Below are 18,613 nucleotides of genomic sequence, written 5' to 3' on the forward strand. Positions count from 1 at the left end.
ACCACTGTGCATTTTGGAATTAAATGGAGTAATATCTTTGCTGTAAGTACTCCTAGGAACTCAGAAGAACTAATGTTAATGTTCAGGTAAAAGTAACATTTATTTCAGGAACACATGAACCGAACAACCGCATTGTTTGTGGGAAAATTTGGTGAGCTATCCTTAAGGCTGGGTTGACACATATGCGTATTGGATGTATTGGCATAGCCAGGTTCACACAGCTCCGGGGCAGCCGCGATCTGCATTTAAAAAGGTTCCTGTGCGTCTTTGGTTCTGATTCAGGTACAAATTCAGGCAAAAATTCGGACCTGATTGGAACCTGAATTGGTGAACAGGGACACACCGGAACCTATGCTGTAAACCACGGCCATTGCACATAGGTGAACCCAGCCTTAAAGCTTAAGGCCTCTACAGCAACCAATCCCCTGTGAGCTTGCTTGCCCCCAGATAGTACTCACCCCTGATAAGTTCCACCAAATAAAATAAACAGATAAATGAACAGAAATAAATACATTAATAAAACAAAAGAGACTCGCTTCAAAGGTTTTACATTTAAAAGTTTTATTTCATTTTTCTGGGACAATTTTAAGAGCCTTTTATTTCTGATCTGAGGTCTATCTAATTTTTTGGAGATGACTTCAATGGCATTTTTACATTCTTTTGGATCCATGCTACAAGACCAAAATGGTCCATTTCATCCCACCACATGAGAGGTGCTCCTACAAAGGTCAAACTAAACTTTCTTCAGGCAGCAGTGGGCCGATGGGCTCCTAGTAACACTCACAGACATGGCTTGTCCATGATGGTCAATGAGTCACCAACAACCTCAGGAGTGAAGAAAGACTCCATGGTCTCCTGACTGTCAAAAATGGACCAGTGACCAAAGCCTGGTAATTCTTAATTATAGCTAAAGTCATTTATACAGGGATCAGTGCATTTCCTTAGCACTGATCACTGTATTGGTGTCACTGGTCCCCAAAAAGTGTCACTTAGGGTCAGAGTTGTCCGCCGCAATGCCGCAGTCCCACTAAAAATCGCAGATCGCTGCCATTACCAGTAAAAACAATAAAAAAAAATGCAAAGTCCCTAATTCAATCTCCTATTTTGTAGACGCTATAACTTTTGCACAAACCAATCAATATACGCTTATTGGAGTTTTACCAAAAATATGTAGCAGAATACATTTTGGGCTATGTGTTATAGCAAAAAGTAAAAAAAAATAAAAATATATATATATATATATATATATATATATATATATATATATATATATATATTTTTTTTTTTTAATTGTTGGTCTTTTTTGTTTATAGCACAAACAATAAAAACCACAGAGGTAATCAAATACCACAAAAAAATGCTATATTTTTGAGAAAAAAGGGCACATCAATTTTATTTGGGTACAGCGTCACACAATTTTCAGTTAAAGCGATGCAGTGCGGTATCGCAAAAAATGGCCTGGTCAGGACGTGGGTAAAACCTTTCGGGGTTGAAGTGGGTAAAACTTTTATTTTTTAAAGACACCTTTAGGAGCCTTTTGCCTAATCTTTCAGTCTTGTTGAAGCTACTTTCCTAAAGTGGCGCCATGGGCAGACTAACTGAAAAATTATAGCCATGTATAACCAAGGACTGACACTCCTAATTTTTTGTTACTAAGACAGGTAGCTATATGTGCTTTCCAATGCCATGCCATAGAAAGGGGTGCCACATGTTACTCTTTAACCTGAAAACCCAGAGGACTGAAGCTGTAATTTGTTGGGTACCATGACAGATGTCCAGTTTGAAGTCCATTTCTGCGTTTTGCTTGCTATCCTTCTTATAGCTACTTAGAAAAGAAATGTTTTAATTATGGACAATGCTGCAATAAGGTTTTGTCCTTTCAATTAACTGGCATTTCTTTAACCCCTTTATGACCATCCAAACAGTGAGCTTTTAACACCCACACAGAGCACATATGCATTGCTGGATGACATAGTTTTTATTCTGTGAGCATGCTTACTACATGCTCTTGGCACACAGACCCATGGCTCTTCCCCAGCCATTTAATACTGAAGCCAGTAGAGGAAGTTTTCTGCACAGTGCACTTCCTCTACTGGGTACTCCAGGCTGCTGCTCTCAATCACTGGTGAATGCTTTCGATCCCAACCTTCAGCTGCTGCAGTGATTCCAGAGGAAGCTTCCATCCCTGCCTGTCACCGCTAATCAGTCTTTGTAGCACAGAGCTGTGGAGCCCTGAAACACCTCCTCAGCTCTGTGCTACAGTAGGGGGAGCTCTCCGGTCCACTGCACTGTGCAGGAAAACAAAGCCTGCACATACCACAGAGTGCAGTGATGGAAGAAGAGGTGAGGGACCTGTCACTGTGAAAATGAGGTAGAACTTTTGCAGAGAGTTCATTCAGAGAGGAGTGCACTATTAAAGTATGTGGGGGAGGGGGAATTAAGAGGTAAAGTTTGTGTGTGTTTAGCAGAGAGGAGAACATTGTACACAGAGGAGAGCTTGGGGGGATTTATGCAGAGAGGGGAGCTGAGAAAGTATGTGTGTGTGTGGAAAATTTGTAATGAGAGGTGAGCTGGGGCAATTTGTGATAAGAGGCGAGCTAGGGAGATTTGTGATGAGAGGTGAGCTAGGGTGATTTGTGATGAGCGGTGAGCTGGGGCAATTGGTGATGAGAGGTGAGCTGGGGAGATTTGTGATGAGAGGTGAGATGGGTCAATTTGTGATGAGAGGTGAGCTGGGGAGATTTGTGATGAGAGGTGAGACGGGGCAATTTGTGATGAGAGGTGAGCTGGGGGGATTTGTGATGAGAGGTGAGCTGGGGAGATTTGTGATGAGAGGTGAGATGGGTCAATATGTGATGAGAGGTGAGCTGGGGAGATTTGTGATGAGAGGTGAGATGGGGCAATTTGTGATGAGAGGTGAGCTGGGGGGATTTGTGATGAGAGGTGAGCTGGGGGGATTTGTGATGAGAGGTGAGCTGGGGGGATTTGTGATGAGAGGTGAGCTGGGGAGATTTGTGATGAGAGGTGAGATGGGTCAATTTGTGATGAGAGGTGAGCTGGGGAGATTTGTGATGAGAGGTGAGACGGGGAAATTTGTGATGAGAGGTGAGCTGGGGAAATTTGTGATGAGAGGTGAGCTGGGGGGATTTGTGATAAGAGGTGAGCTGAGGGTGAATTTGCCTTCTGTGATACACAGTTCTAAGCTTTAACTCATAACAATCTTTTGGTGCTGCTGTAACTCTCTCCTCTAAAAAAGGTGTGGCTGGGGGCAGGGTTTGGGTGTGGCGGGGGTGGAGTTTGGGCATGGTTGGGGCGGAGAGTGGGACAGAGAGGGTGAGTCCCTGCACCTTTTTTCTGAGAAAAAAAGCCCTGCATTGACCAATATGACAAAGACAGCTACCAGTCCAGACTTAAGATCGGTAGCCAGCTTCTGTTCACGTGACCACTCTGACATGATCATTGAGCATTCTCACTCTCCCTGGACATTCCAAACTGTTTAAAGGGATGTCAGGGTGGGTAGGAATAGTTTAAAATATTTTTGGTTTATGTTGTGTACAAAAAAAGCTATTAAAAAAGTGTTTATATAGAGCAAAGTATGTGCTGCTATTGTAGGGTGTTGCTGTTGGAAGTTCTAGAAATTACCTTTAAAAGTAGTTGTAAACCCTTACATATACCCACTAAAGTGACTAGCCTTAGGTGATATACATAAATGAAACAAATCATCCTACATACAGTACTGTGCAAAGGTTTTAGTCAGGTGTGAAGAAATGTTGTAAAGTAAGAATGCTTTTAAATATATATATTTTAATTGTTTACATTTATCGATTTACAAAATGAAAAGTGAGCAATTAAAAGAAAAATCGAAATCAAATCAATATTTGGTGTGACTACACTTTGGCTTCAAAGCAGCATAAATTCTTACACTTGCACACAGTCAGGGATTTTTGTAGGATTAGAGTCAGGTGTATGAATAACTAATTATACTAAGCAGGTGCTAATGATCATTGATTTCATATGTAGGTTGAAACACAGTCATTAACTGAAACAGAAACAGCTGTGTAGGAGGTTTAAAATTATAAGTGGTGTTGCGCAATTCCTCTATTGATTGAGGCTGGGTTCACACTATACTACACGACAGCAGTACGACTTTCATCCTGCTTTGCTCTGCGACATTGTTCCTACATCCATCCGACTTTCATGAACAGGATACTACTTTGATCTGACTTTGTGATAGTCTGACTTGTTCTTTGACCAATCAAAACAATCCCAGAGTGAGATAAATTCCTTTTACTGCTGCTGTAATCACATGTCGGATGTCAAAAGTCAAGGAGGGGGGGGGGTTTTCCTTGCGCTAGGAGAATGAATATAAATGAATTTCAAATGGATAAATGAATAAATAAATAAATAAATAGTGAGTAATTCCAGCAGCAACGCTAAACATGTGATATACACGCAAAAAGTAAAAAGAAAAAAGGTGAGTTGCAACTTAATGCGAAAATAATATAAATAAATAAATACATAAATGAATAAATAAATAAATGACGTGCTAGTGCAAAAAATAGCAGAAATGATGCCCAAACAGTTATGGAAAAAACCTTTCAGGGTAAATACAACAATCTGCTATTTGGGACCAAGCACTTAGAAAACTTTGTTAGTCCATTAGAATTGCATACTAATCAATTGTTAAACAGTCCCAAATGAGAGGGGAAATCAACAGCAGAACCCCAAAACATATGAATGTCCAAATAGATGGGCAAAAACAGTTGCAGAGTAATGAAATAATCCAAATATTGAACAGTCTCTGGTCAGAAGAAACATATATTCCCACCAAGAGGTAAGTAAGGGTGTGCTCTTACCAGATCCACGATCATAAAAAGCGTGTCGATCCACTCAGGTCATGGAGAAAACTCGGTCATGGCTGACAGGCAGAATGTCCTCTCCAATGTGTTTAACGGCTCCACATCCATCCGGAGAACCGGGGGAAGAAATAGGCTCAGAATGTGAAGTACCGTCAAATATTTATTAAAAATTGTGCAACATATACACAGCGGTACATATAATTTAAAATTGCCGGCTAAAACAAGCAAACAGATACAAATAAAAAACACGCGCCCGTGCATCCGGCGTCACGTAAAACGCAATGACGTTCGGTGCGTGGCTCCGCCCTGATTGATTTCGCCACAGATGGCGTTGTCAAAGGGCACGGGCGACGCACTGAACGTCAGCCTTAAATGCCTACAGAGCAGGCAACCAAGCCTCTCTCTCAGCTAGCAGCCTCCAATCAGGAACGGCCGCAGGATCAATGAACCCAGAAGTGGGGAGGATCTGAACGACCCAGAACCTCCTACCAGTAAGACCGCCCGTGACATAGATAAGACTATCCTATGTCAGCAGGGTAAGGTCCTACCTCATGAGGATATTCTCGATGGTCAGCAGACATCCCACCATTCACTTCATATAAATATTTTAGTTAAAGGGTCACTGTCTGTCACAGGATGTCAAAAGTCGGATGGTAAGGACAAGGCTCCTACTTTGGTCCGACTTCAATGATATTCAATGGGCTGAAGTAGGATCAATGTCGGACCAAAGTAGTACAAGGAGCATTTTCAAAGTCGGACCGACTTGTGTCGGACCAGTTAAGACAGCTCTTATAGGGAAACATTGATTTTCACATGTCATGCGACATGAGCTCCCAATGTCGGAGCGTTTGTCGGACAAGTGTGAACCCAGCCTCAATGTGAAATCAACATAAACTTTCATAACATATATTCAATGGTTCAAAAGTTATTAAATTAATAAATAGTGCAAATCAACATAAACCATAAATCAATAATGAACCAAAGCAAATATGTTCAATAAACTATTATGTGTCCAAGTGATCTATTCAATTATGGTGTATAGTCCTATGTTGAAATCCAAAAATCGCTGTGCTTTCACCAATCACCTCAGTGCTCACAGAACTCTCACCTCATAGACAAATATAAAAAGCCTAATGCTGAGTATACACAATCGTTTTTTCCGATGAGAAAAGTTAGACAGACTTTTTCCATCGGAAATTTCGACTGTGTGTGTGCCCCATCGGACTTTTTCCAAGGAATTCCATTAGAGTTTAAAAATAGAACATGTTCTATTTTACTCTGTGGGAATTACGTCGGAATTCCGATGTGCATGTGGTCAGGCAGAAGTAATTCTTCCTTGGGATATCCCTCTCCTTATCTCCTTTATGTCGGTTCCAAGCTCTTGAAGTATCGCTAATAGCCCCAATCCACATAGGGGAATGAAATAGACAATATGCCACCCATATTGTGAAATCATTTAAAACATATCCATTTATTAAAAGACAATTGGATGCTTACATCAAAACAAAGTTAAAATTACTTTAAAGCTTAAAACATCGGCGTTTCCGCCTCTCATGTCACTTACGGTCTGCCATCCACTCTGCCGAGCCTTGTGTAGGAGGATTGGTGAGGAACAGCCAAATTCTACTACTAAGGTGATGGTATAGAAGACAGTTTTAATGTCACAGGTCATACACTATGGCAAGACTGAACACAGCAACAAGACACAAGGTAGTTAGTTATACTGCAATAGCAAGGTCTCTCACAACAAAGTTTCCTATGCAGACTTGGGCTTCAAGATGTGCTGTTTAAGCTCTTCTGAAGAAGCACAAAGAAATGGGCATTGTTAAGGACCGTAAACACAGTGGTCAGGGAAGGAAACTTAATGCAGCAGATGAAAGACACATCAGTCTTACTTCCCTTAAACATTGGAAGATGTCCAGCAATGCCATCAGCACAGAACTAGTGCAAGCCAGTGGGACCCAGGTACACCAGAAGTGTTCTTCATTGAAGAATTGTGGCCAAGAAGCCATGCTTATGATGTGAAAAAAGGCTAAACAACTTAACTATTCACAAAAACAAAGGGACTGGGGCTGCATTTCTGCAAATGAAGTTGGAAATTTGGTCAGGGTCAACTATGTGCTCAATGCTGAGAAATACAGGCAGATACTTATCCATCATGCTATACCATCAGGGAGGTGAGTGACTGATCTCAAATATATGCTGCAACCTAAAATAGAACAAGGAGTCCTGGAAGTGATGGTTTAGCCCCCACAGAGCCTTGATTTCAACATCATCAACTCTGTCTCAGATTACATGAAGAGACAGAAGGATTGGGGCACAGGTTGTGTGGTTAGTTTGTTTGGAACAACCTACCTGCTGAGTTCCTTCAAAACTCTTTGCAAGTGTACCTAGAAGAATTTATGCTATTTTGAAGGAAAAGGGTGGTCACACCAAATATTGATTTGATTTGGGTTTCCTTTATGTTCAATTACTTTCCATTTTGTTAAGTGATAAAAATACACTAATAACACTTCTATTTCTGAAAGCATTCTTGATTTACAGCATTTTTTCACACCTGCCTAAAAAGTTTGCACAGTACTATAAGTTATACCTGTTTTCTGCATCTTATCCATGTTGCCCTTGAAGCCAAATAAAATTGCCCCCCACCATTGTACACATTGTCCCCCCTTTTTTTTAAATAGCAACATGTTCCTCAGACATGTGCAGAGTTTCCCAAGGCATTTTGTTTCATTTGGCTGCTACAGGTGCCCCCCCCAAAAAAAACTATTTTTTTTTCTCTATTAACTTTAATGAATTTCGATTTTGACCTGTTTGACAAATCAAACATAGGCATATCTGAGCAACTCTACTCATAGGACATGTACTTATAGAATCATAAGGCAAGGGCTTCATCTGCTCAGGTAGTTTTGATATAACAGTTTTTTTGGGGGGGGGGGCAGAGTTGTATAGAAGGTGATTACAACCTTGTTTTAGCAGCATACCATGGGCTCCCCAAGAGGAACTATCCTATTCTCCCTTGTGTCTGAGGATGTCTACGGGGGGAACAATCCTACCTTAACTGATACAGCTAGAAGCTACACAATCAAGGCTTTCTGCCTACATGCTGCTTCATGCTGTTGCACCTACAGGGAAAACCGGTAATCAGTATCATGGAAACAAACTAAGGAACCTCTCTGCTTTTCTAATATATCATTACTCAGGGTGCCCCTCTACTAGCAGGGGCAGGGCTGGCATTTAACCCTACTGAAGAAATGCAGAGACATAGCTTGTTATATGTGGCACCACATCTGAAAAAGAATCAAAAAAGAAGAACAGGAATAGCATAGGACTTTACTGTTTGCCACTAATAATCCCAAATAGGAAGAGAGAACACTCAATTGGATATAAAATCCAAAATGTATTTTGACAACACGATAAAACATCATAAAAACATATAAAAAAAATATACATAGTAAATAGGTGCAACATCCTCTCATAGGTGAACTAGCTAATTATATGGCTGTACAAATAAACCTGTACAATTGGCCAAAAGATGTTACTACAGTAAAACCTTGGTTTGAGAGTAACTTGGTTTGAGAGCGTTTTGAAAGACAAGCTACATTTTTTAATAGATTTTAACTTGGTATACAATTGATGTCTTGATATAAGAGTAGCGTCATGTCACAACTGAGTATAAAAAAGAAAAGATGCGCCTTTAAGTATAGCAATATGTTTACAACTAATGAAGGTACCACATTTAGCAACATATTGCTACACTTAGAGGCGCCTCTCTTCTTTTTTATACTCTGTAGCTCCTGCTGGATTTTGCTTCTAATCCCCTTGTGGAGGCTTCCATTTGTGGAAGGACATTTTATGGTTACACAACCTATTACATTGCTATAATCTTTTTATATAGACTATAAACTGAAGAAGGACTTATGAATAAATATATATATAGTTGCGCTAATGTCAGAACCACCTTTAAGGAGAAGGTGACTTAATCACCACCACCACCACAAACGTGGAAATTGAATAATGAACATGAACCGTGAACTATTGTGAAATGACCAACGTGCACAAATAATAAAACCAAATAGAGATCATAGAAATTATAATAAACAAATCATGAAACATAAACCCTACAATGGGCTATAGCATTAAGATCAGTGAGGTGACTGACAATATGAAAATGCATGAACATAGTGAGGTACAAAAAAGAAAGAAAAAATAAAAGTCCATAAAATTGCAATGTGAATAAACACCCAGTGATGTTGCAAGATGTCAGCTGCTCTTTCTTCCTGGGATCAACAACGTTAAGTGAGTTTCACCACCATAGTGCAAGCAAACTGCTTACAATGGTCCCTTTTGATATAGGACGTAAACCAGCATGAATGTTAAACCCAGCAGACAGGACAAAACACTGCATCCGTGGCGTTGTAATACGACGTGGTAATACGACAGACTCCACAGCATGGGCATCAGTTAATATGGTATCATGTAAAGAAAGCAGATGCCTTGATAGTGTAAAACCAATGACTTTTATTAAAAATAAAACAAACAGTAAATTACTCACATTAAGTAAGTGTAAGACCAGCCTTAAACTTGCCGGACGCAAACAGGAAAACCCGTCGGTATGGAAAACAAGCAGATGAGGGTGATGACGTCAGCAAGCCGCTCGTTCTTCCCGACGCGTTTAGTGATAGGTCACGTCATTTATAAATAAATGGTTGTGGAACTAATCATGTGAGTTTCCATTATTTCTTATGGGGAAATTTACTTTGATATACAAGTGCTTTGGATTACAAGCATGTTTCTGGAACAAATTATGCTTGCAATACAAGCTTTTACTGTAGTACCAAAAGCATCCCCTACCTATGTGTAGATCCCTCTCTCTCTTTCTCCAACAAGAACAAGGCATAGGAAAAGAAAAATGGTGCTTAAGATTACAATATGCAAATAGCAGTATATACAGTGCCTTGAAAATGTATTCATACCCCTTGAAATTTTCCACATTTTATCATGTTACAACCAAAAAGGTAAATGTATTTTATTGGGATTTTATGTTATAGACCAACACAAAGTGGCACATAATTGTCAAGTGGAAGGATAATGATAAATGGTTTTCAATTTTTTTTACAAATAAATATGTGAAAAGTGTGGCGTACATTTGTATTCAGTCCCCTGAGTCAATGCTTTATAGAACCACCTTTCGGTACAATTAAAGCTACAAGTCTTTTTGGGGATGTCTCTACCAGCTTTGCACATCTAGAGAGTGACATTTTTGCCCATTCTTCTTTGCAAAATAGCTCAAGCTCTGTCAGATTGGATGGAAAGCAACTGTGAACAGCAATTTTCAAATCTTACCACAGGTGGACTCTACTTACTAATTAGGTAACTTCTGAAGGCAATTGGTTCCACTAGATTTTAGTTAGGGTTATCAGAGTAAAGGGGGCTGAATACAAATGCACGCCACACTTTTCAGATACCGGTAATTTTGTAAAAAAAAAATTAAAACCATTTATCATTTTCCTTTAACTTCATAATTATGTGGCACTTTGGGTTGGTCTATCATATAAAATCCCAATAAAACAAATTTTTGGTTGTAACATGACAAAATGTGGAACATTTCAAGGGGTATGAATGAATTTTCAAGTCACTGTGCAATCTGTTTTATATATCAACAGAACTTTTCTTTTTTTACATTACAAACTAGAATAGAAAAAAAATTCCAGACAACACTCTATGAGTTCTTCTCACAAATATGACCTATTGTTTATAATAGTAAGGGAGCATTTCATTAACCCAACTGTGGGCCCCTTCAATTAACAGTCCTCACCCAATCCAGCATATTGGGTCTAGCCAACACTACACCATTCTTCTCAAAATGAAAGTTCCATTACATTGCATCAAATCTTTTCAAGTAAAGATTCTTGTTAGCCATAGTGTGTTAAGGCAGGGGTGACAGCCATAAGCTTCCTGCACTGTTCCCGCACAGGTTCCACATTTGAAGAATGAATCCAGCTATAAATCACTGTATAAGGTGGGCCCCTGTGAGGAATATCAACCCCTGTGGCTCTGGGTGGGACATCCCACAGCCCTCCCACAAGTAGTAGGGTGTTGTTGCTGGTGCTTCTGACAACTCTGTATGTCCAGATCATCTAAAATGACTTAATGACCATTCTTTTTTAACCCTGCCTTATCCAAACACTGTACAACTCAGCACATAAACCAAACACTCTATAGCCAAGTTCACTTCTATGCATGTGGGGAATGTGTGCAAAAGTGCATGCCTTCCCAACATGCACAGAAATGTACTGCACTTTAGCAAATGCACAGCAGTTCTATTAAAATGTGTGCACCACACTAGACTTTTTGTGACTTTTCCATGTTGCTCATGTATGTGAAAAACATGCTCATGCTTGGTGCGAACCAAACCTAACTATGAGTACATAAAAATAACAATCCTCAGTAAACATAAATAATTCTCTAAATAATCAGTGTCCATATGATTGTGCTACCATGCATATTACCTTGGACATTGTGTATAGTTTGTGCGGTGGTTTTACACTTTTTCACTGTACAGAGTTTGGATAACACTAGGTTAAAATGAAAGGTCATACATTAACTGCACATACAGAATGCTTGGGGATTGTTTATGTAGATCGGGATGTGATGTGTTCCTGCTTAGGAGATGTCTTTCAGCTGGGGGGGCTGAAAACTTTCTAGACTTCAACACTCAGGATGCTATTGTCACCTTTTTTGTCACCCTGACCCTTTACCACATACCATAAAAACGTCCTTCCTGACATTAAACTTTCCCAGGTATAGTACCTCCCCCATACAGACTTTCCTCCCTCAGCTCACCTCTCTCTGCATGTCATGTAAGCAGTAGCTATTCCCCTCCTCTGTGTTCTCTCATAACATGGCACTGAGGAGGGGGGATCTGACTGAGGGAGGCACAGAGCGAGCGTTGTAAGGGTGATATATACCTACCTCACTTATGCGCTTAACGATATATACCATAAGTGATTACAATCTTGTCTATATTAGAGTCAACCAATGCCGTTGCAGCTATAACCCATGAAATCAATAAGGAAATGATAATGGTGCTAGAATGCAAAGATCAAATGTATTTATACAGAAAATGTATTTAGAATAATCAGATATTACCAAAACTAACGTAGTGATGTTACAAATACAGTGTTGCCATAGGACAAAGATAATTAATACAAAAGGGATACATTGTTACAATGGACATACAAACATGGGCGTAACATAAGGGGCTGCAGGGGTCACAATCGCAACCCTGCCCCTAGCTCCAGGGGGCCCCTGCAGCCTCCCTGTCATATTATCACAAGATCCAGGTCCGATCTGCCCTAGGGCCCCACAGGCACGCTCCAGTACTGGGCTTCCACTTTGCCTTCCACAGTCAGCACCCCTCTGTTCTCATTGGCTGGGAAGAAGCTGTGAGACATTTTCTGAATGGAGAGGAGCATGGGGTGAGAACAGCCCAGGATGGGGAACTGTCTGTGCTGTGTGCTGGCAACATAGAATGGTAACCGAGCTCAGCGAGTTAAGAGGAGGAGAGTGCCGTCCAGTAGCCATGATGGGACCAATGTTACTGGTGAGGTAAGACACTGTTCCATGTCTCCTAGTCACCTGCTGGGATTCTCTGTGTCCCCCCACCCATGGATGTCCACTTACCCCACTTCCCTGACAACTGGGGGAAAAACACACACCTTCGGGAGGTGACCTTCCCCCAACACCTACCAACACTGACAGAGAAACTTTCAGAAGTTGCTAAAACAAATCCCTTAACACCAGCTGAGGGACTCCAGGCTCCTGATTTTGTGTCATATGGCTTTGCCCCCCCCCCCCTCCAGATCTAAGTTGAGCCCCTCAAAGCCCTCTGACCACCCCCTCTGCCCTGTATGCTATGCCTGACTGCTGAGCTCCTTTCCCAGTGCAGTACTCTATACTGCTCCTCCTCCCCAGAGCTGAAATCACCTTCCCATACAACACAGCCAGTCAGCCACAATCTGCATAGGGTGTATCTGGCTGCCTACTGCAACTACACTGCCATTCAGACCAGGGGATTTCACAGGTCAAGACAGCAACATAAAAGTCAGATACACCCTGTGAAGGCTGACAGACTGTGTGTAAAGGAATGTGATTTCAGCCCTGTGTAGTGTGGGAGGGGAGGAGCTGTATACAGTGCTGGAATGGGAAAGGAGCTCTGTCAACTGCCAAGTGACCTGCGAGTCACAATGACCCCTGTGGTGGGATGACTATTGCACAACATAACTGAACCATAACTTGCAGCAGACTTGCAGAATGTTTGCAAAGAAAGTTGATCTGGAGTCATGCACTGCGGACTTGCTGCAATTGTGCAACAAACTTGTGACACCTGGCAAGTCTAGCAATAGCTTAGCAAGTCATTTTTAAACTTGCATCTCAATTGCTATCTGGGAAGGAAATGCTCAGATAAAAGTTCACTCCAATTCAGCCGCCATTAGGAAATCATCTGCATCTTCCTCAGACTCTTATATCCTCTTGTGGTCTGCTTTATCTTATCTGGTCTGGTCATCTGCTCTGTCTGCGTTACCTCTCGATGTTCAGTACCTTAAAAGGTTAACAAACAAAGCAAATGATATGTTCCCTCCAACTGTGCCAAAAACATAACTCACTGCTCACATTTCTCTACCTGCCCATTGTCAACTGCAAAACTATTGTAGGGTGCCCAATGGTGCCTCGTAACATTTTCATGGAAAGGCGTTGATTTCCAGTAAACCTGCATCTCTCTCCATGCCGCCCTGGGAACACTGGCCTGCTGTTGTCCAGTCTTCACAGCATGGCACTCTCTAGCAATATGCCCCAGTCTAAAAACACCTAATGTAAATTAATCTACCATTCACAGCCACTTGCTCCCACCTCTTAAGCAATGCTGGTGTAGGAATCCCATCTAGTTCATGTCTAGGGACCCCCATCTAAGTAAATCAGTCCACATGTGTCTCCTGGAGATTATAGGCCCTGCCTTCCTTTTATCTCACACAACTTGGCCATCTCTATTTGAGCTGATCAGATTCCCAGCTTATGGGAAGTAAAAGTGGCACATGTCCTACTTCTGGCAAGGAGAGAGAGCAGCGCCATCTGTGTGCAGTATTACAAATGATTTAATGGCAACAAAGAATATGTACACTCACAGAATGAAATTAATAAGGTCAGCGTTGTATTGGCACAGTACAGGGTTCATCTGCTCTGTGTGGAGGACATGCTGAAGACTGTGGGGTCTCCCTCTGGTCGCGGCCATGCTGGTGGCTGCCAGCACTTCCTAGTCCACGGGTGTACACAGGAAGAAGCCGCTGGCATCACTACCGGATGTGAGGTGGGGCGGGGAGGTGCGCGCTTTCGGAGCATGCATGCTTCCTTCTCAGGCATTAGGTTCGCTCATTTTAATGGTGGTATAAATGTAATTCCAAGATTGGTGGGCATGGAAAGGCTTAATCCATCAATCATGGAAAAAAGGGTCTGACACACGCTAATAATAGACTATTTGGGACACTCATAAACAGTCTATATATATATGACATATAAATAAAAAATAAATAAATAATTTAATTGGAAATGACATTGAGAATAAAAATAAATATAGTACAAAATCAATATTGTTTACGAGAATTAAAAATACATAAAGGATACATAGTTAAAAACAAGTGGACATAGTGCACTTACTCTTACTGAAGATCAAAGATTAAATTAAAGACCATAAGGGTCAATTACCTGAAAACAAGTAATGGTAGATATTTAGACATGAGAATGTTTAAGAGGATACATGTGTAAATGACAAATGTAAGAAGAGTGACTCCACCTGCTGGCATGCAACTCATAGCCCAAAAGAGGGCTCATATCTGTGACTCGTATGGGTGCTTAGAGTCCTACTAGAAGGGCACAGTAGTTATTATAAAAGGGAATTGATCTCCAACTCCTCATTCAATCCTCCAGGTGCCAAAGTGTCTAAACGATATATCCAGTATGATTCACGGGCACAAACTCCTAAAGCATTCTGCTGCAGGAAGGTTCTTGGGCATAACTTTAATCACCCAAACTTTTAATTCTAGTGAAGATTGCTGGTGATATGTGAGAAAATGTTTAGGGACGCTGTGTATGTCAGACCCTGCATCTACTAACAGCCTGTGTCCAGCAAATCTTTTACGCAGGGTCCGGATTATTATTCTGTGAGTGTACATATTAATTGTTGCCATTAAATTATTTGTAAAACTGCACTCAGATGGCGCTGCTCTCTCTCCTTGCCTTTTGTACCTGCAGAGTTTCCTTCTAGCTCTCCCCTGTCCCTGCAGCCATCTACAGCCCACAGTTCATCCCATAGACTGTTCATCAGAGACTCCTAGAGACACACAGTTGCTCTCTTATTGAACTTAGTCCATACCCACTCCTCCTAAAGCTTCAGTGCGCCATCATTGTGTTTTTTATATGTCCTACTTCAGCCTACAGGCTTAGGGCCTTTGTCCTTTGTGAGGGTATCATTAGACTTGTTTATGAGGGCTGCACACCGCACATTGAAATCTTCAGCTCTGAATGTCGCGGTATGAGCACACTTTAAAGCCATGGCAAGTTTCACTTTGGGTGCTCTACTGTCTAAATCCTTTGCCTTGCTTGCAGTGTCTTCCAAACACCCGGCCGCCACTACAAGCTGCTCCTTCAACCTTCTCTTTCTACCTTTGTCTTTTTCCACTTTTCAGATTCAATATGTACTGTAGAGCATGTAGGAAGTGCAAACCAAACACAGCTACTGCCTGCACCTATCCCTTACTAAACCCAAAACTTTTAAGACTAAGGTCTGAGGAAAATTCAGAGACTCGCCCCAAGCTCTGTTCAAAGGAAAAGCATATCTAGCAAGCTCCTTTGCAACAGACATCTACTTATTGTCTCTGGCCCAGTTAGGCAGTGTACATGCCCCCTCCTGGTCACCAGAAACCTCATTCTTACCCAGCACAAGCTTTACATCCGTAGGTAGGGAGACCGCCGCTCCAGGTGAGCACAGGCAGGTAATCAATGTCCACTCAGGAATCACACGGGTGCTGGCAATGCATAGAATTAAGCAGGTGGGAGAATGGATGGACAGCCGCACTCCAAAAAGTCTTGTTGAAAAAAGACGTGCTCTTTATTGTAAAAAGGAAAAAATGCACAGCACACAACAGCATACAGTGGGATAGACATCTGACGCGTTTCGCATTAACAACTAATGCTTAGTCATAGCTTATGACTAAGCATTAGTTGTTAATGCGAAACGCGTCAGCATTTTTTCCTTTTTACAATAAAGAGCACGTCTTTTTTCAACAAGACTTTTTGGAGTGCGGCTGTCCATCCATTCTCCCACCTGCTACAAGCTTTACATCCCTGCTAACAATTCTGCAGTGCTGTGAGCCACAATGGTTAAGTAAAACAAACAGTTTTATTTTCTTATAGGGCGCTTTATCTGTACATATCCTATGAGTTTATATAGCTAAAGGCAAAACCATTTTTTAGTTTTTGACAGAGTGGAGATTGTTTAGAACACCTATTAGGTTTGCATTGCAGTCTGTGCCCACGTTAGGGAGATATAACCTTCTCGATGTGTCCTGTTTACCATTATCATTGAAAGTGAAGGTAAAGAAAACTCCAAATTTTGGATTGTCCCCAGAGATGTATAGCAGGGGAAATTTTACCCAATTGGGACACTGATTTTGGTGACCTGGGGGTCTTCAAGGAATTCCCTTAATTTGCAAGGATTATCTGTTGTTTCCTGTTTTGGCTATGGAACAGGAAATGAAGGCAAATTTCCCCAATGGGACACATATGGCAACAATTAAACTGACAGGGGTTATTCATTTACTCTATCCAAAATGAAAAAAAAGTGTTTTGCCTACAAGTCTACATTAACATCACCTAAAATCAGCACAGTATTTAATCTTGGAATGATGCTATTTTTGTCTCTGCTAGCATACCTTAGTGTTTCCTGCTTCCCCTGGTAAAATATTGATCTGTAACCTTGGAGCTACAGAAAGGATCAGTAATAGTGATAGAGCAAGTGAGACTTGGCTGGAGCCATTCTACTCCATGAACCACACTGCATGCTGAGTGAACTGATATTAGGTCGTATATAGAAGCAAAAGGGGCTAAGGGGGTACCACATCCGAATATATGCCATAAATGAAAATTGTTAGGACAATTTATTTTATACAAGTATATAGAAAATAGACAATCTAGCATTAAAAACAGAGGGCCAGATTCTGGTACAATTGCGGTGGCGCAACGTAACCAGTTTACGTTACACCGCCACAAGTTTTCAGTGTAAGTGCCTGATCCACAAAGCACTTACCTGTAAACTTGCGGCGGTGTATTGTAAACACGTCCGGCGCAAGCCCGCCCAATTCAAATGGGGCGTGTACCATTTAAATTAGGCGCGCTCCCGCGCCGGACGTTCTGCGCATGCTCCGTTCGCAATTTTCCCGACATGCTTTGCGCAAAATTATGGCGGCGCAACGTGTTTGTCAATCGCGACGTGCGTAACGTACTTACGCCGAAAAAAAAAAATCTAAATCGACGCGGGAACGACGGCCATACTTTAACATGGTGGAGTCATTTTACACCATGTTAATAGCACACTTAACTTTGCGACGGGAAAAAAAGACTTGCGCCGACGTAACGAACGCGAAAACCTTTGTAGATCGCCGTAACTGCTAATTTGCATACCCGACGCTGGAAAACGACGCGAACTCCACCCAGCGGCGGTCGAGGTACTGCATTCTAAGATCCGACGGTGTAAGTCAATTACACCTGTCGGATCTTAGGGCTATCTATGCGGAACTGATTCTATGAATCAGCCGCATAGATACGACAAGAGATACGACGGTGTATCAGGAGATACGCCGTCGTATCTATTCTGTGAATCTGGCCCAGAGATATTAGACTCCCAATTGCTAGAGCCACACATTGTATGTGCAAGTCCCTATTATTGCTTGGACAAAAGCTGGTCAACGTTTCGCTTTGGCTTCTTCAGGACCCTTTTGTGTAGAAAAGGGGAAATAGTTACATTTCACATATTCACATATGGATGACGGGCACAAGTATATATCTCAAGGGTGAAATTACAGTTGATGCATAGAGTGGACCATTCACATATAGCAGGCAGAGCTCTCATATATGTGACATGCCCCACGCCACCCATAAATATCGGTATTGTGACGGCAATTGTATTCAGACCACAGGTCAGGGATCTATATTACATAAAATATGCATATTATAAAAAGATGGACTAAGATAGCAAAATAGTCATCTGTACCTGTCTCATGCCAATTTCCTGATACTTACTAGGCTAGGGTTGTGCTATATGTGGGAAGATATAGCCGAGCTGGTGTACATGAAAAGACCTATGGACTACAGAACAGTAAGCTTGTAATTACTGCGGAGTAAAAAGGGAGAAAAAACAGTTACTAGTAAGTGACCTGCTAATGCAGTCATGCATACTCCAATAAAAAGATATAGTCCAATATATATATATATATATATATATATATATATATATATATATATATATATATATATATTGTAATAGTGAGAGTCCCTGTCCCTATGGAAAGGGAGCAAAAATTGACACAGAGTCTGCATGTCAGTGGACTGCAGAACTACAGAGCATAGCTTGGAAAAGGAGAAAACTGTTTTGGTAGCTTTCTCCAGGTTTTGCTAAGTTCGGATGGGGCTTTGTAGTTTGG

Source organism: Rana temporaria, chromosome 9 (assembly GCF_905171775.1).
Source record: "Rana temporaria chromosome 9, aRanTem1.1, whole genome shotgun sequence".
In the NCBI taxonomy this organism is placed as follows: Eukaryota; Metazoa; Chordata; class Amphibia; order Anura; family Ranidae; genus Rana; species Rana temporaria.